The sequence below is a fragment of the Palaemon carinicauda genome, chromosome 2, assembly GCF_036898095.1.
Source record: "Palaemon carinicauda isolate YSFRI2023 chromosome 2, ASM3689809v2, whole genome shotgun sequence".
NCBI lineage: Eukaryota > Metazoa > Arthropoda > Malacostraca > Decapoda > Palaemonidae > Palaemon > Palaemon carinicauda.
The window spans coordinates 199,962,260-199,984,759 of NC_090726.1; the positions used below are offsets into that span (position 1 = coordinate 199,962,260).

At 43.2% G+C, this 22,500-nt stretch overlaps 1 long non-coding RNA gene across 1 annotated transcript; it reads left to right on the forward strand.

Annotated features, from left to right (window-relative positions):
• The first annotated feature begins 701 nt into the window (after positions 1-701).
• Positions 702-21,976, forward strand: LOC137622934 (uncharacterized). The gene is made up of 3 exons (XR_011040525.1): positions 702-875; positions 16,132-16,284; positions 21,855-21,976. It is a non-coding gene; the product is annotated as an uncharacterized lncRNA (long non-coding RNA).
• The last annotated feature ends 524 nt before the right edge of the window (positions 21,977-22,500 follow it).

Below are 22,500 nucleotides of genomic sequence, written 5' to 3' on the forward strand. Positions count from 1 at the left end.
GGTTTGGATGCTGACCATATGTATATATGGTCTGTCTGTATTGTCCTGCTTGATAGGGCAATGTCACTGTCCCTTGGCTCTGCCATTCATTAGCATTCTTTAAACCTTTAAAGCCTTATTAGTGTAATTCATTTAAAATGGACAACTTAAGAAGGAAGATCCTAGATACAATCTGCTTGCCTAAGCATTTTGGATGTCAAAATGGACAGCTGCAAGTTACACAAGAGATGAAAAGGGCTTGTAGCCAAAAGGAAATGGTCTTGAAGAGCACATGAATGTTGTGGCCTTCTTTGCAAACAGTGGTGTTAATTTCACCCAAGTATCCTCTTGACAGCATTAAGTGATGCTTTTATTGTCGTGATTTCTTTAGCATTGATAAATCCGCATGGATACTCGAATGACATCCAATAATGGAATATATAGATCTTAATATCCATTTAGGGCGAGCAGAGAATATTAGTGGTGTATAACTAAATAATTCTCTATTGTAAAATGTCTTGAAGTTTATTTTCGTCGATTTTTTTTTATAACTAATTTTTTGACAGTTCATGAAATACACTTTAACAATATGACAGTAATATTTTTTATTATTTAGTTACTGTACTTTGTGATGGATCAGTATTATATTATTACAATACAGTCATTAGAAGATCCCAAACCCAAAGGCTGATATTCTATACAGTATTTTCAATTACAGGTACAGTACTGCTGTATATCACCGTACCGATAAGAAAATTTAACGAAGAGAATGCAGTTAAAGGGACACATCATGTTATCAAGAACCTGACAATTTACCTCCTCATTTGTCTAGACTTCCCAAAGTTGGATTGATCCTAAGTGATATTACTGCACAGGTTTCTTCAATTGTGTGTGTGGTAAGTTATTGTTCAGTAGTTCCAGTGTAGTTTTATAAACCTGGGTAGTGCTATCTGAATTGCACCATTACATTACCCATTGTATGGTGCTATTGCCTACCCTAATGTTTTGTTGCTCATGGAATCCTATTATTTCCCATTGGAATTTAAGGAGTTATGTACAAGAAGCAGTGGAGAACTGCATTAGACTCCCTGATCTGTCACTAAGTCTATTTCATTGTCCCTGGTTTTTAGAAGGGGTTAGGAGCTAAACTTTTGAATACAGCCATGCCTGTGGGATTTGGGTAAAGCAAGCTTCTGCGACCTTCTCTAGACCCTAATTAGGACCACCTGCAACCTCTTACGCTCGAAGGGAGTCTGTGTATGCACATCCCTCTCGTGCCAACACCTGGTCAGGTCAGGGAGGGAGCAAAAGGAAGAGGGGAACAAAAGGGAAATGATGATGTCAGCATTCTCTTCTCCTTCTGTTTTAGGGGGATGTCCTATTGCCAACCTGCCAGAGACACTGGGCTAAGCTTTGGATTGTGAGTGTCCTTTGGGACGAGTACTAGCTACCTTTTCTGGACCGTCGGCTCCCCCTATTGTAGACTGATAGTGTTTATGAACGATCCTCCAATATCGCTGAAACCCCTGGCCTTGCCAGCAGAGGTGGAATGTATGTTAAGTGAAGAAAGTCGTTCTAGACTAGTCTCCAGGCTTCTACAGTCTACTCTTCCCAGTGGAAAAGTCAGTTGGGGACTGGAGTTCAGTCATCAACCGCTTTCCGCTGATCCAGTTTATTCAAGAAACAAAGCTCGGGATGGAAACTATGCTCTGTACTAAGTTCCATTCTATCCAGGTACCCTTTCACCAGTCCTCTAGTAAGTACCTCCACTTCATCAATAATACTGTGTACCAGTTCAAGAAACTGTGCTTCAGACTGTGTACTGCCTCCCAGGCTTGTGGCAGCATGGGCTCATAGGCGTAGGATACATCTATGGATTTATCTCTATGATTGGCTGCTTTTGGCTGTCTCTGTGAGGCAGTTGCTGCAGGATTGAGATTGGCTTCTCTTCTTTACTTTAGTTAAGATTTGGGAATTGTAATAAATTGGGAAAAATAAGATATGCCCAAATAGAGGTTGAAGGATGTGGGAATGATAATTGATACTGCAGCAGCGAGCGTCTTTCCAGCAGATGATTGCATAAGCAAACTCAGGGATAATGCGACTGTTTTTGTCCAAAGCAATGCTCTCAGCTTGACATTGGCCGAGCCACCTCTGTCTCAAATCCTTACCGGGGAAGCTTGTTCCACACATTTACCTCCACCAGAGATCCCTTCAGTGGGGCATGGAGGGTCACTGGTCAGCCTTGAGGGATCCCCCAAACCATCCTGTTTCAGTAGGACAGGAGGCATGGTTTTATCCGATCTGGTAGCTAGACGAAGAAATGCTCCTTATTGAAATCCCACTCAACTCCCCCACCTCTCGATATGCAACTGTTCTCAAATGCATCAAAGGAAGGATTGGCATGTACCCAGGTGATTAGTAGCCTTAAGGGTCTGGTCAGCAGGGAAGCATTTACTAATCAACATCCTGAAAATTCAAGCAGTCTCTCTAGCTCTACAAGCATTCCAGTAAAGTTTGAAAAGACACTCTGTACAACACCACAATAATAGCCTACAACGACAACCAAAAGGGGAAGGATTTTGTTTCCCCTTTGCAAGTTGACAAAGCAGATGCACACCTGTGCGATATACCCCTCCATCAAGTTGTCAGCCAGATACATTTGGTGCAAGAGGGATGTGCTAGCGCACTCGGTCAGCCACCAGGGGCAGATTGTGGAGTTGGAGTGGTCCCTGCATCCTTCCATAGCGAAGAGGTTTCTTGCCCTGTGGTGATCACGGAATCAACCTGTTCACCACTTGGCTAAACAAAAAACTCCCAGTATTTTGTTCCCCCATCCAGACCCATGGGCAGTGTTCAAAAGGGCCTTCCAACAAACCATAGGAAAAATACAAATTGCTTTAAAAAAAAATTTACTCATACAGTGATGCCTCAGGATACGAAATTAATCCGTTCAGGATGCGGTTTCGTATCCTGATATTTTCGTATCCTGAGTCGCGTTTTACATGTAAATAGCCTAATCCGTTCCAAGCCTTATAAAAAGTCACTTTTTTTTTTCATAAACACACTAAACTGTAGTAATAAACATGCAATGCAGCCATTTCTATCATTCAATAATTAACACAACCGTTAAAAACAGCCTAATCCATTCCAGAAACCACTATGAGATTATTCAATAATGTAGTTATAGCCAAGTTATCCCCCCCAAGCCCAAAGAAAAAGGTCCGTTTTCTTTACCACTGTATAAAAGTTACGGTACTGTATGTACGTAAAGCATTTAGATCAGTGAAGGTGTATTGTTACCTGTACGTACACCTAAATTAATGATTGATACCTGTACACTCTTAAAAAAAGGTTACAGTTAATTAGTGTAACAAAAAAGTTGAAACTTACCTTTTGATTGAGACGATGTCCGATAGCGAAGTCGCGGCAGAGGAGGATGGCATAAGGCAGAAAACGTAACAAGTGACAGACTACGTACAGTAATTTACACACTTAACACATTAACACTTAAACTTTACGAAATAAAAAAAATGGCAGAAATAATTAACACTTAACATTACGTATGGAAAACTATAAAATGAAAGAAAAAATTACTTTAACACTTAACGGTAACATAAAACTTAAAATTTAATTTTTTTTTTTTTGCTTTTTTATAACTTTACGTTTTTCTTATTTTCTAAATCTCTTCTACTTCTTCATCACTTTCTTTTTTCTGTTTCTTTTCTTTACTTTCACCTTCTACTTCTTCATCACTTTCTTTTTTCTGTTTCTTTTCTTTACTTTCACCTTCGTCTTGGCCTACTAATACTGCTGGCCTCTTTAATAAGAAACTATCCATTGAAGCTTGTTTCTGCCTACTTTTCAACACATTTCTAAAATGCGTTAGGCAAACGTCATTGCAGTGTTCAAGCGCACGGTTGGTATAAACTTTTTCTGGATGTTCCTTTTCGACGTAGTCTGCCATTTTATGGAAACATGCAAGAATTTCCTTGATGTCTGCCGTTTTCAAAGGTGCAACATCCTCCTCATCACCGCTAGAGAACTGCTCTTGAACATCACTCACTTGCATCGTCTCCAACTCCTTCAAGTCGTCCGTCGTCAACTCCTCGTGGTGCTCCTCGATAAGTTCATCGATATCTTCCGCGCTAACTTCCAGCCCCATGGACGTACCAAGATGTACGATGTCAGCCACCTCAGACTGCTGAATTGGTTCAGGATCGTCAACGATCTCGGCTTCTCCTCCAGGCTTCCCGAACCCCTCGAAGTCTCGTGCAGAGACAGCATCAGGCCACAGCTTCCTCCAAGATGAGTTTAGGGTACGCCTCGAAACTTCCTGCCAAGCGAGATCGATGAGTTTGAGGCATATCACGATGTTGAAGTGATCTTTCCAAAATTCACGCAGAGTGAGGTTTGTACTCTCTGTGACTTGGAAACATCTCTTGAAGAGATGCTTCGTGTACAATTTTTTAAAATTAGAAATAACTTGCTGGTCCATGGGCTGGAGGAGAGGGGTGGTGTTAGGCGGTAGATACAGGACCTTTATGAAGGAATACTCGGCCAGAAGATATTCCTCGAGGCCAGGAGGGTGAGCTGGAGCATTGTCCAACACCAGCAGACATTTCATAGGAAGGCGCTTTTCTTCCAAATATTTTCGGACAGTCGGACCGAAGCAGACATTCACCCAATCAATGAACAGTTGCCTCGTTACCCAGGCTTTTGCATTCGCCTTCCACATCACGGGAAGGTTCTCCTTAATGACTTTGTGGGCTTTGAAGGCTCGGGGATTTTCTGAATGGTACACCAGCAGGGGCTTTATCTTGCAGTCTTATGTCCGGGTAGCCTCTTCTCCTCTGCCGTGATGAACGTCCGACGAGGCATTTTCTTCCAGAAAAGCCCAGTTTCGTCGCAATTGAAAACTTGCTGCGAACTGTAGCCTTCCTGCAGAGTCAACTCGTCGAACGTTTTAACAAAGGCTTCGGCGGCCTTCGTGTCCGAGCTGGCTGCCTCCCCATGCCGTACCACTGAATGGATGCCAGTCCTTTTCTTGAACTTCTCGAACCACCCACGAGAAGCCTTGAACCCTGGGGGTTCCTGCTGGGATGTTCCTTCTCCTGCTCCTTCTTCGGCCTGAGCACGCACGAGATCACCGAAAATGGCGGAGGCCTTCTGGCAAATTGTAGTCTCAGTGATGGTGTCTCCTGAGATCTCTTTGTCCTTGATCCACACAAGAAGCAGCCTCTCCATCTCGTCATGTACGTCCGTTCTCTTGTTGGAGAAAATAGTGACGCCCTTATAAGGTGTTGCTGCTTTGATGGCCGCCTTCTGCTTCAGGATGGTGCCTATCGTAGACGGATTCCGGCCATACTCCTTGGCGATCGCACTTAAACGCATGCCAGACTCGTACTTTTTAACGATTTCAAGTTTCGTCTCCATCGAGAGCATCGTCTTCTTCTTCTTTCCTTCGGCAACATTCTTGGGACCCATGGCTACAGTAATACGTAATATAATACACTACGTAACGTTATATACAGTCTATGTATAATAAACACTAATACAGTACAGTGCACAGTAACGAATGTTTATTAACGATAACACGTGGCGTACGAATGTACTGTATATTAACACTAAGTCAAACAAGCGAAAGCACACAATGTCTGTTAACGATACCGCGGTCGGAACGAAAAGAGAGAGAGAGAGATGAACGCCCGTGCGTAGGCAAGCTGGGATAGTTGCCGACCAATAGGAAAGCAGGATCTTATGGCGTCAGCTAGCGTCTGAGTAGGGAGATAACCAATGGGTGAGCGGGAGGCTGTAAGTGAGTCTACCCAAGTTCAAAGTCAGGCGGCGCGCGCTTTTTAAAATTACTCTCGGCGAAGAGTTGGGATCTTGTAAGGTTTTCATATCCTGAAATTTTATCCGTATCCTGGGGCATAAAAATCTTCGAATCACTTTTCGCATCAAGAATTTTTCGTAAGCAGAAACTTTTGTATCCAGAGGTATCACTGTACTTCATAGTGCAATTACAGGGTTTTCTCTGTTGCACCTTGTTTATGAATGTGCTGTCAGGCTCCCATGTTGGGTCATATGGGCCAAATGCCATAAATCACTAGTTTGACGAGTTTAAACAATTATTATTTATAACTACTGTATACTACAACTCTAGTTGGAAAAGCAGGATGCTATAAGCCCAATGATTGAACGGAAAATAGTCCAGTGAGGAAAGGAAATAAACAAACATATAGAATAGTGTGTCAAGGTGTACCCTCTAAAAGACCATGGTACAGAGGTCGATTGCACCTTGTGCTTTGTGTTATGGTGTACTTGTGTAATCAACTTTCATGATAATCATTCTATCTAGTGTTTACTCTTGATTTGTAAAAAACCAAATCCCGTTACTGTACTAATTTTTTCTCGTATAGATTAGATTTTGGGAGATATTCGAAATAAAATGAACAATTAATCATCAACAGGAGTGATCTCATTGTATTAGTTTTGATGATATAATTGTACATCAGTCACTGCAGTATGTCTTTTTTAGGATTTTTGTGAAAAATGCTATGTGGGCTCAAGCACATACATATTTTCCAATGAATACCATATGTTTGTCAAGAAAGAATGTTAGGGAAGTAAGCCTTTTATGGCTATTATTCCCCCTTTTATGGCTATTAGTGGGATTATGTAACAACAGGGTACCAAATTTCACATTGGTCTGTCTTTGTAAAGAAGTTTTTCTTATTACTGGTATGCTATCTCAGACTGTTGCGTGGTTCATGTGTAATTAGTAGGTTGGCCAGGGCACCAACTGCCCGTTGAGATACTACCGCTCGAGAGTTATGGGATCCTTTGACTGGCCAGACAGTACTACATAAGACCCTTCTCTCTGGTTACGGTTCTTTCCTTTTACGTACACAGACACCGAATAGTCTGGGCTATTCTTTACAGATTCTCCTCTGTCCTCGTACACCTGACAACACTGAGATTACCAAACTATTCTTCTTCTCTCACGGGGTTAACTACTGCACTCTAATTTCAGTGGCTACTTTCCTCTTGGTAAGGGTAGAAGAGACTCTTCAGCTATGGTAAGCAGCTCTTCTAGGAGAAGGACACTCCAAAATCAAACTATTGTTCTCTAGTCTTGGGTAGTGCCATAGCCTCTGTACCATGGTATTCCACTGTCTTGGGTTAGAGTTCTCTTGCTTGAGGGTACACTCGGGCACACTGTTGTATCTAGTTTCTCTTCCTCTTGTTTTGTTATAGTTTTTAAAGTTTATGTAGGAAATATTCGTTTTAATGTTGTTACTATTCTTAAGATATTTTATTTTTCCTTATTTCCTTTCCTCACTGAGCTATTTTCCCTGTTGGAGCCCCTGGGCTTATAGCATCCTGCTTTTCCAACTAGGGTTGTAGCTTAGCATTTGATAATAATAATAATAATACTAATTATGTATTCATTGACTTTTAGTCTGGTGCTGTTCATCTATAGTTGTTTTACCTTGACATTCTTCTTATTCTTGTCATCGGATTACGTAAATGCAAAATTTTATTTACTTGGTCAGGACTTTTGTATGATTTATGTTTGTAATGATGATAAATAAGGGTTCTAGATTTTACACGTGAATAAAACGGTTGTAAATGAGTAGGTGAGTTATACAGAGACTATTATTATCCAGATACAGTAGTATTTTTTCTATTTGTTCCTTACTGGAATACAAACCACGCTATTTAATAGGGGTATTACTTTTGGCGTAGCTGGAATGACGAGCCATTAAAATTTAACAAGGGTTTACTACCCACACTGCTAGTTAAGGGGTTTAGGGGAGGGTAGCTTGCTAACCTCCCCCCCCCCTCACACACCTGTGCTTAAACTCACTTTGCTCTTGGCTTGGATGGTAGTTGGACGTGTCTGCTGTCATCCTCGCCGCTCATTGGCAGCCATTAATGCAGTTTTGCTTTCTCTTTTTGACAGTTGTGTGTGAAGTTGGCCTCTGCTATTATGCGCACCTGCCCTTGATTACCCGACCGCCCCTGTGGAACTTTCATGTCGGCAGTCGAGACAGACCCTTACACCCTTTACCCTTACTGTAGAGGTCAACGATGTGATAGCGATAATAAGTGTAGTGAGTGCATCTTTCGGCCGACTAAGGTCCAGTCTCTTCCTAAATCACCACCTCAAGACAGAAAAGAGCTGTCTGCATGTCCACTTTACTATATGGAGCAGAATCCTGGACGGCTTACCGTCGACATTTAAAACAACTTGAGGCATTCCATATTTGCTGTCTTCAGCGTATATTAGGGCTCACATGGCAAGACAAAGTACCTCACTCTGAAATTCTCCACCGTTCAAACCTGCTGAGTATAGAAGCCACATTGGCAGAAAAACAACTCGGGTGGATCGGCCACGTCATCCGTATGCCAGAACATCGCCTACCTTGCCAGGTCCTCTACAGTCGGCTCCCTGAAGCTCGGCGTAATCCAGGGGGTCAGAAAAAGAGCTACAAGGACAACATCAAAGCTACGCTCAAGAAGTGCAACATACAACCTGAGCAACTAGAAATGAACGCCTCTGACAGACCACTATGGCGCTCACTCTGTAAAGCTGGAGTCGATCAACTTGAAGACACCCGGAACCAGGCTAGACAACAGCGCAGGGAGAGAAGACAAAACCGTCGATCGGATACCCCCGGTCAACCCAGACCTGACTTGCCAGGTGTGTGGCAGAGTGTGTGGATCCAGAATTGGTCTTCACAGCCATGCAAGATGGCACCAAAGACAACAGATCTAACTTCATCCCCATCACAGCGAAGCAGAAGTCGTCTTCGATTGGTAGGACAGCAATAAGTAAGTAAGTAAGTAAGTTAGTGAGTGAGTGCAGGGAGTGGTCTACCTCCCAGTGGGAAAGGGTTTCGCGGCGACGGAAGAAGTAGTCCAGATGGGATATTTCTCCTTCGAAGGTTTCTTTGAAAGGAGAAAAACTCAAGGCCTCTTCTTCCATTGCTCAAACCTCCTCCGAAGCTCCCACTAGGTCGGTGTCTTTCGAGAGACCGTTGAGTGGTAGCGTAGACCATTGTACTGTTTTCCAAGCTCGGGGATCAAGAGATGGCGTTGCTTCCCCTAGCGAAGCAGCTCCACTTCTACCCCCGGGGGAGGATGTATCACTAATCCATCTTTTTCAGCTTTGGTCTTCCTTGGGGCTTGAGGGTTCGCCCTCCAAGGAAGTCTTACTTGACTACATCTGTTTGGGTGCCGCTGTCAAGCAATCTCCGCCTCCGGCAGAGGTTGATCCTCTGTCGATTGCCGATGTTGTGGTGTCAGAGGTATCCATTACCTCTGCCTCTTCAAACCCTACAGTAGCTGACGGCTTAGTTTCTGCCGTTCCTGTTCAACCAACGAGGGAGAAAATTAAGTCCAACAGTCTCCCCTACTAGTGTTTCTTTCCCTCGGGGGAGTTCACTTACAGAGACTCCTCTTTGGAGGACTGCAGAAGGTCAGCTTGCTGATCCCACGGCCCCCAGAGGGCGTATTCGTCGCAAGGCTCGCCTTCCTTCACCTGTGGGGAGGAGGCACCTTTTTGGTTCTACAGTACACCTTCGTTGCAGTCCCCCGCAGAGGAGCCTCGTCATCGATCACCGACTGTTCCTGCTTTGGTCCTGGACCTCTGCGGATCGTTCGCATCCCCTTCGGTGGAAGGTCATCCCTTCAAAGGACACGTCGACCTTCCACCAGACAGACCTGCCGACCTGCCGTCGTCGTTCCTGAATGCTGATGCGTGCTACGCACCAACGAAACGTGACCTCCACGCTCGTCAGGCCTCGTCATCTAACCCTAATACAGGGCATCAAGGGCGTTTGCGCCAACGCGCGCATACTTCCCTCACGCTCTATGTTGAGCATACGCGCCCACGTTCTCCTGCGCGGCATGCTTTGCCTGAGCAAGCGCCCCCACGCCCAGCTATGCCCCAACCCTCACCTGCGCTTCAGCGCTCTTCAGCGCGCCATCAACCTCCTGCGCGTCGGTGATCTCCTGCGTGCCAGCGCTTGCCCGCGCTCCGGCGGCCACTCCCAGTAGTCATCTCTCCTGCGCGCCCACGATCTTCTGATCTGGGCGCTGTTGGGAAGTATATCTTGACTTCTCCCACGCGCCATCACTCGCCTACTCTCCAGCTTTCTCCAGCGCTCACCATCGCGCCGACACGCACAGTCACCTGCACGCATCCATGAGGATACGCACGCGCGCCCTCACCCATCCTCTCCTGCAGTTGCGCGCCCACGAGCAGCATAGGCTTCAACTGCGTGGCCGCGCGCCACAAGTATCTCTCCTGCACGCTCTCCCCCTGCGGCTTCTTCAGGGGCGGGCAAACTCTTGCCTGCACGCCCGCGAATTCAACGCCCTGATCCTGCGGGCCCACACGCGCGCGAATATTCTCCCGCGCATCCCGCGCATGCTCCTGTGCGCCTACAGTCTCCCGCACTCGCTCCTGTGTGCCTACAGTCTCCCACGCACGCTCCTGTGCGCCTACAGTCTCCCGCGCGCTCTCCTGTGCGCCTACAGTCTCCAGCGCCCCTCGCAGTCGCCCGCCCGCGCCAGCATTCTCCCGCGCGGGATTCCTGGTATTCTCCAGGTATTCTCCATTGCGCGAGCAACATTACGCGCCCCCGCGCTATTGTCAATATCCTCCCGTGCGCGAGACTGCTGAACAACGCACGGCAAGGTCGCCATCGCCTCATTCCCCTCCCCGCAAACGCATAACCGCGTCTTGTGACGGAAGGGAAACATCCAGAAGGGTCCAGGATCCCTAAATCTTTCCGGGTGAACCCACCTATAGGAACTCCTCCCAGGGATCCTTGTATCCCAGGCCCTTCAAAGGGGGTGTCTGTCAGCCAACATCCTTGGTTCGGTGCACTAATCAAAGCAGTTACACAGGCGTTCAAGCCTATTTTCTCTGAATTAGGTCACAGATCCTTGGCTGGCTCTACCCCTCTGAAGAGGAAAAGAGGAGTTCCGGACGCGGTAACTTCCCCAAGGGCTAAGTTGACTCCACGCAAGCCTTCGAGGCAGGTTCCTTCATTCCCCCAGATCTCTCTTTCCCTGTCAGACGTGGAATTCTCGTCCTCAGGGGAATCACGTGAGGTGAGATTTTCCCCCATCGCACCAATGAGGGAAACCTCTCCTGGCGCTGAGAGGTCTTCTCAAGTTGGGGCTGGAAGGAACTTACATCTTCGATGTTAGAGTCCCACATCCTTCCGAGGAAGGACCAAAGTCCTCTACAAGACCAAGGATAGAGCCAACTAGCCACTCGGAGAACGTCCGCGACTCTCCCCAAGAAGAGCCTTTGGGGACAGGAGACTTCGCTGCAAGTCCTACGTCAGGAGGAGAACAGCAAGAGTCAGAACATGCGTTTTGGCAAGTTCTGACTCTAATGAGGGCTCTCAATGGGTTTTCCGACCCAGAGATCCCTCCTCGAGAGGGCAAGGACATGGTCTTGGACCGTGTATTCGGTACTCAGAAACCCTCTAAGACCAGTGCAGCTCTGCCCTGGTCTCAAGGGGTTAAGAGTACTAGAGACAAGATTGCTGTACAGCTCTCCAAGATGTCCTCCTCCAACCGTTCCAGTGCCGCCAACAAGCTCCTTCCACCTCCTCGCGTACAGCAGAGGAGGTACTGTGAGATCTTGGAGGAGCCTTGTTTAGCTCTTCCTCTCCACCACTCGTTATAAGAGCTTACCAGGGGAGTCCCTCTTGAGAGACACTCCAACCGGCAGGTCTCGTTCTTGGCAACCGAGATCCTTAACCAGGAGAAGGTTGCGAAGTGTGCTATGCAAGCCACTTCGTGGCTGGACATCTGAGGATTTCTCCAAAGAACGTACTAGGAAAGGTATGGAGACATTCCTACTCTCAGGCACTCGCCCGATCGAGTTTCTGGCCCACCAAGTCTCGAACTTGTGGGCAAACCATCCTGAAACGGGATGCGGTGGCTTAGAGATTCCATCAGAAGGTCTCTAGCACTGAGATCAATAGGCTCAGACATTCTTCCATAGAAGGATCCATGATGTTTGAGCCTAAGGATATGGAACAGGCTGCTGAGAGGTGGAGGAAGTCTCACCAAGACTCCCTCCTGCATAGGGCTTTGAGATCCAAGCCCTATAAGCCTCCAGCACCCCAGCAGTCCCGTCCAACCAAGACCGCAAAATCAACGACAGCAGCGAAGACAGTGGTGTTTAAGCCCTTTCCTGTCAAGGATAGGAAAGGCAAAAAGTTCTCCAGGGGAGGTAAGAATCCTAGAGGGAGCACCCGAGGCCACAAATGCTAGGATTGGCAGTCCCCCTGCATGTCCACCAGTGGGGGATGCCTATAAAGTTGCTCAGACAGGTGGCAGCAACTCAGGGCCGATTCCTGGACAATTTCCGTAATCAGTCGGGGATATCGCGTCCCGTTCACATCCTCTCTACCTCCCCTGACGACGAATCCAGTGTCATTGAGCTCCCTTGCCATGGGATCAGTAAGGGGGCAGGCCCTTCGGGCGGAAGTCCAGACCCTGTTGAAGAAGGGCGCTCTCCAAGAGGTCCTCGACGAGTCTCCAGGCTTCTTCAGTCGACTCTTTCTTGTAAAGAAGGCGTCTGGAGGCTGGAGACCAGTCATCGACCTCTCGGCTCTTAACAAGTTTGTCAGACAAACTCCGTTCAGCATGGAGACCGCAGACACGGGCAGACTAGCAGTGAGACCGCAAGACTTCATGTGTACACTGGATCTGAAGGACGCGTACTTCCAGATCCCAGTCCATCCGTCTTCAATGAAGTACTTAAGATTCAGCCTAGACAACAAAAAGTACCAGTTCAAGGTGCTGTGCTTCGGTCTCTCCACAGCACCACAGGTTTTCACCAGATTGTTCACCCTAATATCTTCATGGGCACACAGGATTGGCATCCGTCTCCTCCGTTATCTGGACGACTGGTTAATCCTAGCAGACTCGGTGTCATCCCTTCTTCAACACCGGGACAAACTTCTGAGACTCTGCCAGGATCTGGGGATCTTGGTAAATCTAGAGAAGTCCTCACTGCTTCCCACTCAAAGACTGGTATATCTAGGCATGGTTATAGACACCGATCTCCACAGAGCCTTTCCCTTTCCATCAGACGACAGGATAGCAAGACTGAGAAAGGTTGCAAGTCCTTTTCTCAGACGAGAGGAACTTCCAGCCCAATCATGGTTACGTCTCCTCGGTCACCTTTCATCGTTGGCTCGTCTAGTTCCCAACGGTCGCCTCAGGATGAGATCCCTCCAGTGGCGACTCAAGTCCCGGTGGAATCAAGATTACGATTCCCCCGACGTCCTGATCCCTATGGGATCTGCGGAACTGACGGACCTCCAGTGGTGGGTGGCGGACGAAAACCTACGAAAAGGAGTGGATCTTCTCGTCCTCTCCCGGATTTGATGCTGTTTTCGGACGCTTCAAAGAAAGGGTGGGGGGCCCACGTGCTGCACCACACGACCTCAGGCCTGTGGGCATAGTCAGAAAAGTATCTCCATATAAATCTCCTAGAGATGAAGGCCATCTTCCTGGCCCTTCAACAGTTCCAACAGTACCTGGCGGGTCACTCTGTGGTGGTGGTGATGAGCGACAACACCACAGTAGTGTCTTACATCAACAAACTAGGAGATACTTTTTCGCAGCAGCTATTCCATCTAGCAGTAGATATACTGAGATGGGCCGAAATCAACTCGATACCACTATCGGCACACTTCATCCCAGGCAAAAGGAATGTGCTTGCCGACAATCTGAGCAGAGCGTCTCAGATAGTGAGTACCGAGTGGTCTTTGGATCATCTAGTAGCCAACAAAGTCCTGACTTTGTGGGTTTCTCCGACTGTGGATCTTTTCGCAACGGCCCTGAACTTCAGGCTCCCGCTGTACTGCTCCCCAGTCCCAGACCCCAAGGCTCTCTGGCAAGATGCTCTCCAACAACGGTGGGACAACATCAACGTTTACGCCTTTCCCCCATTCTGTCTGATGAGGAGGGTGCTCAACAAGACCAGAACATCGGTCAATCTTTCAATGACCCTCATAGCTCCGCTATGGCATCATGCGAAATGGTTTCGGGACCTTCTGTAACTCCTAACGGAGCTACCAAGAGAGCTCCCTCCATGACACAATCTTCTTAAACAACCACATGCCAACATCTTCCACAAAGCCGTAGCTTCACTACGACTTCACACGCCTGGAGACTATCCAGCATCTCCTCTCTGAGAGAGGATTTTAGCAGCAAGTTGCTGTCAGGATGTCTGGACACCTGCAAAAGTCATCTGCAGCAGTCTAACAGGCAAAGTGGAAAGTCTTCTGTGATTGGTGTCATGGAAGGGGTATCTCTCCACTCAATGCCACTATTCCAACAATAGCGGAGTTCCTCGTGTATTTGCATGAAGAAATGCGCCTTTCAGTCTCGGCAGTGAAAGGCTATCGCTCAGCCTTAACCTAGCCTTCTGGCTGAAAGGAATGGACATTTCTTCATCGCTAGAACTTTCTATACTCAGACGTACATATGAACTTACCTGCCCTCAGTCGGAAGTGAGACCTCCTCCATGGAACATGGTTCGAGTTCTCAGGTCTCTTAAGAGACCTCCCTATGAACCATTACGCCAGGCATCAGATCGCCACCTAACCTGGAAGATAGTGTTCATGCTAGCTTTGGCTCCGGCCAAGCGAGTCAGCGAATTTCATGGTCTCTTGTATGACATCGCCCATTCAAGGGGATGGGCGAAGGTAACGTTCAGCTTTGTGCCTGAGTTTATTGCTAAGACTCAGAATCCTGGAGTAGCGGATCCTCGATTCGACTCCTCCCGGATTTCTAGTCTCCGCTCTGTAACAGATGACCCAGACCATCTCTTACTATGTCCAGTAAGGAGTTTGAGGCTATACCTCAAAAGAACAGCTGCAGTCCGTCCTCATGTACCAGCAGTATTCGTTAGCACAGGAAGGACTAAGAGGAGGGTCACCAAGAACACCTCTGCATGGATTCGTAGGGTCATTGATCTGGCCTTGAATCCAGAACCTCCTCCGTCACGTCGCCCTAGAGCACATGATGTCAGGGGCATAGCTACGTCCCTGGCCTTCAAAAGAAATTTCTCTGTGAAACAGGTTCTGCAAGGGGGGGGTGTGGAAGCGTCAAACAACGTTCACAGCCTACTACCTGCAAGACGTGACCCACAGGAGGCTCGATACGTTCTCTATCGGCCCTGTGGTGGCTGCACAACAGCTGGTTTAAAACCTCAAGCTCCTTATTGGACAAGTAGCAGAAGGTTTAGGGCATTATTACCCAGTTTTAGTCTGCATGAATGAATAGGTTTGACTGGCCCTTATTCTTTCCTTCATCTTCCCCTCTTGGGGAAAGCAGCATCCTCGGTTCTCTGCATAGCTGACCTCAAACCACTGCAGGTAAACCATGCTCCCTTGTGTTCCTAGTATTTAGTTAATACTGTTATGTCCCCATACCCTGACGAGGTGGTATTGGGAAAGTCCTAGTCTACAAGTTGCCATCTAAAGAACTTCAGAACAACTTCCTAGGACGAGTCACACTTATTCATACAGTACCTTCACACACAGCTTGAGTAGGCCGCAGTCCTTGAGTAGCAAGGTTCTAGCGAGGTGCAGGGGCTCTTTATCTCTTGGGTACTTACACACTCAAATAACAAGCTCCCGGGCAAAGCCAAAAAGCCAGAACGGGCTGGGACGTCCACTCTTCTTAATGGGTGAGTCACCCCTTATTAAATAGCGTGGTTTGTATTCCAGTTACGGAACAAATGACAAATTCGTAGATAATTTGTATTTTTCCTAACTATACAAACCTTAGCTAATTAACCAAACTTGCCCGCCAGCCCTATCCCCCTTGAAGTCCTACCTCCAAGCAAAGTGAGTTCAAGCACAGGTGTGAGGGGGGGGGGGGGGTAGCAAGGTACCCTCCCCTACCCCCGCTAACTAGCGGTGTGGGTAGTAAACCCTCGTTAAATTTTAATGGCTCGTCATTTCAGCTACGCCGAAAGTAATACCCCTATTAAATAGCTAAGGTTTGTATAGTTAGGAAAAATACAAATTATCTACGAATTTGTCATATTTAGTTTAATTATCATGAAACATGTTAAACCAGTTATTTTATTTGCAGGTGATGAAGTCATCTATTCAAACTTCTGTAAACTACCAAATTGTAGAGTGATGCAAAATGAATTACTGAACTTGAGACTTGGCAAATCGTGGCCCCACTCCGTATTGCATATCCTTCTAGTCTCCTCATAGAGCTGATATGTATACTACAAAGGTAAGTAAAGATCATAGTACTTGTGTATCTAGAGTGGCGAAGTGTTTAGTAACACCTCGATGGAATTTTAAATGCAATCCCATTTCTGCTTTAAATTTAGCTTTGAAAAAGTGGAGTTTTAATCATTGAAAAAGTGGTGTTTTAATTATTGAGAAAGTTATTATTATTATTATTATTATGAATTGCTAAGCTACAACCCTAGTTGGAAAAGCAGAATGCTATAAGCCCAGGGGCTCCAATAGGGAAAATAGCCCAGTGAGGAAAGGAAACAAGGTAAAATAGAATATCTTAAGAAGAGTAACAGCATTAAAATAAACATCTTCTATATAAACTATTAAAACTTCAACAAAACAAGATGGGATAAAAAAGGATAGAACAGTGTGCCCGAGTGTACCCTCAATCAAGAGAACTCTAACCTAAGACAGTGGAAGACCATGGTACAGAGGCTATGGCACTACCCAAGAAAAGAGCGCAATGATTTGATTTTGGAGTGTCCTTCTCCTAGAAGAGCTGCTTACCATAGCTAAAAGAGTCTTTTCTACCCTTACTAAGAGGAAGGTATTTGAATCATAGTTCTAGTGTTAAAAGAAATTTAACAGGCAATACAGAATAGGTGCAATGGTACAAATGATCTTTAAAAATGCTGACGTGCGTACCGGAAAAGGCTGCTCCCCCAGATATAGAGTAAATCATCAGCAAAACTTCTATGGCTGATGGAAGCCTAACTAACAAATGTCAAGGTATATGGAAAGTATTAGAAGTTTATGACCTTGAGTGCTTAAAAGAAGTCATTTTACAGTATTTTGTTGAAGTTCTCTTCAAAGAAATTGTTATGTGATTGGCTTGTCAGCACTAGGTTATTTTACTAGAGTTAAATCCCTGCTTATGTCAAAGCACTGAATTTATGACACAGTACAGTAATCTTTTGAAGAGTTTAGGAATGATTTTATAGCATCAGGGCTCTACCTGCCTTATTGCCACATATTTTGGTTTAGTAAGAAGGAAAATCTATAAGTTCTTATTCTTCAAAAGTCTGTCCCTGAATCTATGGATATTTATTGGGGGACAATAAATCGATAAACATTTTCATGTTAATTTTCTTTTTTTTTTTTTTTTTTTTTTTTTTTTTTTTTAATATTTCTTAAAAGAAACCATAAAAAATCTGCTCCTAGGTCTGCTTTTGTTATTACAAAACAAGGTCTTGATTCAAGAGCCTAAGAATATTTTCCAAAGAGTACTGTGTTTGCAGATTATGTAGTGCTTCTTTTCATACTCAATCCTTCTAAACATTAAGAATAGATTAAAACTGATTTTGTAGTTGCAGATTTTTTTCCAAGAAGCCAAAGTCCATCAATGCACCTCTTTATAGGGGATCTAAGACTGAACCCTAATAGAAGTGAGATAACTAGGGAAATCTATTGAGGACAAGATTTTAGATGGCCAGGTGAAAGGAAAAACTAAAGGAAAGATAACATTTGGTTGAGTGCGTATATTATCTGTTTTGCTTCTTAAGTTAATTGTACATTGCAGGTACTGCACTGTTTTAACATTGCAGTTCTGAATAATGTTGTGGTTATATCAAAATTAGCCTTATAGATTTCTCATTCTTCATTTGACATGTTTGTTCGTTGTCAGCTGTTCATTTTACAAATACAAGAGCAGTGTGTGTGTAAAATTCTTTTTAGTATTCATCTTTTCCTTGTTTTTGTTCATGGACTGCATGTCTGGCCAGTACCACCACTTGATTTACTTATCCCTTATTCCATTCACATTTATTTCGCCTTAGATGCATTCCTTTTACCTCTTATTTTGTTTTCCATCTCCCCTCCTTGTGTATTCCTGAATCCTGGATTGTTGAACTGTTTATTCTAATAAAATTCCTATGATGGCATTGGTTAGTTTCTTGGCAGCTTTCTCAAAACAGTACCTCGGTTTTTATGTGGTTTTGAGTTTTTTTAATTAGATCTCTTATCATAAGTCTTTTCATATAATAATGTATTTCAAAACAGTAGTTTCCTCTCGGTACAGTCATTTACTACACTTGTTCTTCATGATGAAATTGGCTCTCAATTTTTTATTTGTTCAATTGTCTGACCTTTCATATCTTTTTTTATAGCCATGCATCCATAAGTCCCTTATTGTCATCCCATGAAGTTACAGGTACCTGGAACTTTCTTTTTCTCATTCCATCCCTGGGGAAGCATCTGAAGTCATCCATGACTTTTCCTTTAATGCTTCCAAAGTGCGTTGACCTTTTCTGGTGGGTATTCACCCATACAAACTTTACTCCATTAGCTCCTTTGAGGTAGACAAACAGTTGGTATATTTGAAGGGCCATGGAACTCCTAAAAATTATACTATAATTGGCAAGGTACATTGTTTGCTTTTAACAAGATTTTGGTTGTAAAGTCCCTACTTAACAATTATTATTTTATTTAAGGATGAAGCAATGGTCAAGTTAATCTTTGAACAAAGGTTTTTCACCTTTGCTTTCTTCTTGTGTTGTCAGAACATTGGTGGGGGAAATATAGATCTTCACATTTTACCATAGGACACATGAATTATTGGCCTGACAAGCAACACTGTCTTTACCAACTGACCTATTGCATTGCCACACAGTACCAACACAAGTCTTGAATTGTGTTTCTTGAACCTTTTAGCACGCTTTTTACTTTTTAGGATATATTTTTGCCTTTGCATCGTCTTCCGGAAAAAAAAATATTTTAGTCTCAATTCGACACTTGTTTTTTAGGTAATCTTTTATCTTTATTCAACTACTGTGTCAATTTTGCCAAAACTTTATGTTCGATACTGTTTTTATCAGGCAGATTCTACTGTTAATGCCACATATTTCACATATTTGCATTCCTATATATTATGAAATCTTTTAAATTATTTTACATTTGCTATATATCCTTATAAGTTACTGATGATTTTGCATTTATAATTTATTTCTGATGCTACATGATGTCTGGCCAACAAGTCGCATCACGTAATTTTTAATTTTTTATGGAGTATTCTCTAAAGGATTTCTCATATTAGGGAATGTCGTGAATAATTAGGCAGTTCTAATTTTCTCTCTGCATTACGGTAAGAATTCAGATTCTCTGACTTTGGGGAGTGAGTTCATGCTGTATTATGTTGAGTCTGATTAACTATTTCACAAAGGAACACATATTGTTAAAACCATGCTATTTCTAGGAGAGAATGAACAGTTCTGCTCAAATTTACTCGTACTACCTCACGATGCACAGATTGCGCACACATTTCTTAGTGCTGCCCTCTATCTCCAGTGGTCTATGAAGTGTAACTTACCTAGCCTTATTCCAATCTCTTTTGACTTGTGAACTATCTTATTGTGGAGCTGATATTTATTGAGCTTGTATCCAATTGTTTGAAGCATTGTAGATGTCATAAAGTGAGTAATTTTTGTCTGTTGGAAGCTCCTTTGCCAAAGATGGTCTTGAAATAACTTACCTAGCCTTATTCCAATCTCTTTTGACTTGTTAACTATGTTATTGTGAAGCTGATATTTATTGAGTTTTTATCCAATTGTTTGAAGCATTGTAGATGTCATAAAGTGAGTAATTTTTGTCTGTTGGAAGCTCCTTTGCCAAAGATGGTCTTAAAAATAGATGGGTCATTGCACATCGAGTCAGTGAAGGACAACCACACTTTATTCTCCCTAAAGTGGTGTCATTGGTCCATCATAAGAAGGCTGCCTCTAGACTACTAAGATGGTCAGGATATGTTGATACAGTAATGGAAAGGCAGAGGTTACCATTTATCTGGGTCATGAAATACAGACCGAGTAGCTTGTACCCCATCTCTTTCCAGCCACCTTATGTTTGAACAGTGTACTCCGTATTCTAGTTTTAACACTTTGGTGTATGCCTATATGCAGATAGACCTTTTTTGAATGATTGGCTAGTTTTACAAAGTGACAGATAGGTGTTGGTATGATAGAGCACTTTTGTTTCATGGATATATTTAATTATTTTTTTGCAAGTGTTTAAAATCAGGATTTTTCCCATATCACCTAATCTTGTAGATAAGTGATTTTTGTTTTTTTCAAAATCTGGAGAATTACATTCCTAAATTATTTCACACGGGAAACACCAGTGTGATACAGTCTTTGCCTGGTATCTGCACCCAGTGAATCTAGACTAGCACTAGCTAGCTTTACAGTACAGCATTGTAAAAGCATTATAATCTATTAACACTATAATGATTCATACATTATAATGGTCAATGTAGATTTTATAAAGGTTATATGGTTGATGTTGAAAGGCTTCAAGGTTTTCACCTTGCACAATATAGTACAGAACTTTTAATTCATGAATTATTCATCTTTTTCCTATATTAGAAAACTCACTCACTTGCACTGGGCTTATATCCTTGCTGAATGTTGCCTACTAGAAGACAATTCCTTTAATTGCTTGAAGATTTAGCAATATGTATATATATATACTGTATATTTATTGTCATTTTATCTATCCATCTACCAGGGTGCTTCCCACAATTTTGGTTGGTAGCTGACAAAAAAAAAGAACGAGGGAATTTTTCTTCTTCCTTCCTCCCAGCCTGACGAGAGATTCAGCCTAGTTTGGTTGGTACTGCTAGAGTGCCACAGCCCACCCTCCCCAGTTATCAACCTCATTTCCTACATCTTTCTTATATTTGTTTAAAGACAAGTATACAATACTTTACCAATACATATCCCTTTAGTGCCTCTTGAAACTAAATGTACAAACGATTTCTGTTGTCTAATCCTCTCATGGATGTGTACTGATTTAGAGAGTTAAGTGGACTGAATTGTTTTCAGTGGTCTTAAATTTTTTTCAATATATTACGACCCATTAAAAACTGACTTTTGCAGCTCTCAATTATAACCATTTGGTTCCCTGTCATATACCCAGTTAGGGGAGTATTGCAAGATATACTTTTCCGATGTAACTGATGCATTAATGTATATGGCCTAAGGAAATACTACTGCCAAAGAATGAAATGATTTAGGTAAAAAGGCTGAACCATTTACAGCATTTTCAACCTCATACAGTATATCTCACATGGTTCATTGTAGACATTACTAGAGGGTCTTCATACTACCTCTTTGCCTCTTATCCACAGTTTAGCCTTTCTTCTGCCTTTTTTTTTTTTTTATCTATGTGCATCGCCTGACCCATAGATTTTATAAAATACATTTTAGTGAGTGGAATTGTATATTAGGAATATATGTTAATGTACTGGTGTAACCAAACTCGTTCATCAAGTCGAATAAGTTGGATTACCTAAATTGAAATTTACTGTACCTTGGACTGAGTGAGTTTATCACACACCTGTTACTGAATTTTTATTACTATATAGGATAAACTTGTGAATATTATGAGACAAGTATATGTACAAGGTATTACCTAAGCAAAGTACTATTCCCTTAACCATATTTTGTAGTTAACCACACTGCGGGGATACTTTAGCTAGAAGAATCACTTCTATTGTACAATCTTAGTACGATACTTTCATGTATATTTTTAGTGGCCATATTCAAATTAACTTTTATATATTTTCAGGGATGAATGGTAATATGATAGCAGTCACCTTAAAACAAGGCTAACATTGGCAGGCGCAGTGAATTCAAAGTCTTGGAATAAAGGATATAAATCATGATGTCTCCCCACATATCAGTGACTCACTTTTATCACTCATGACTAGGCCTTGGTAAGATGTTTACTTTAATTTTTTTTGTATCTGTGTTGTCCTCCTGGTGGAAAGCTAACTAAATCTAGGAATTGTGGATGTATTTGTCTTGAAACTTTAAGAACACAGTTTTTTAAGAGTTATATTTCTGCGTTAAGATTATCTTCAGTTTTCAGGTATGCATTTTTGTATCTTGAAATTTTTTAGAAATAATTTTTACACTCGTTAATAACTTGCTAATCTAGTTTTTTGGGGCTGGAACTTTTTATTATCCAATGGATGAGACAGTTCTCTTCTATAATTGTAAAAAAGAAAAATAATTTTTGATCAAATAATTAGAACATACACCTTTAACTTGATATACTGGTGAAGATATAGATTTGCATTTTATACCAATTAATTCAGCAAAATATGTTGTTGAATGTTAAAAGTACTAAAGCCTGGAAGATCATTGCTCTCTTTCAAAGTATCGGGGGAAATTGAAAGTAAGAAGTAACATGAGTATCAATGATGGCATTA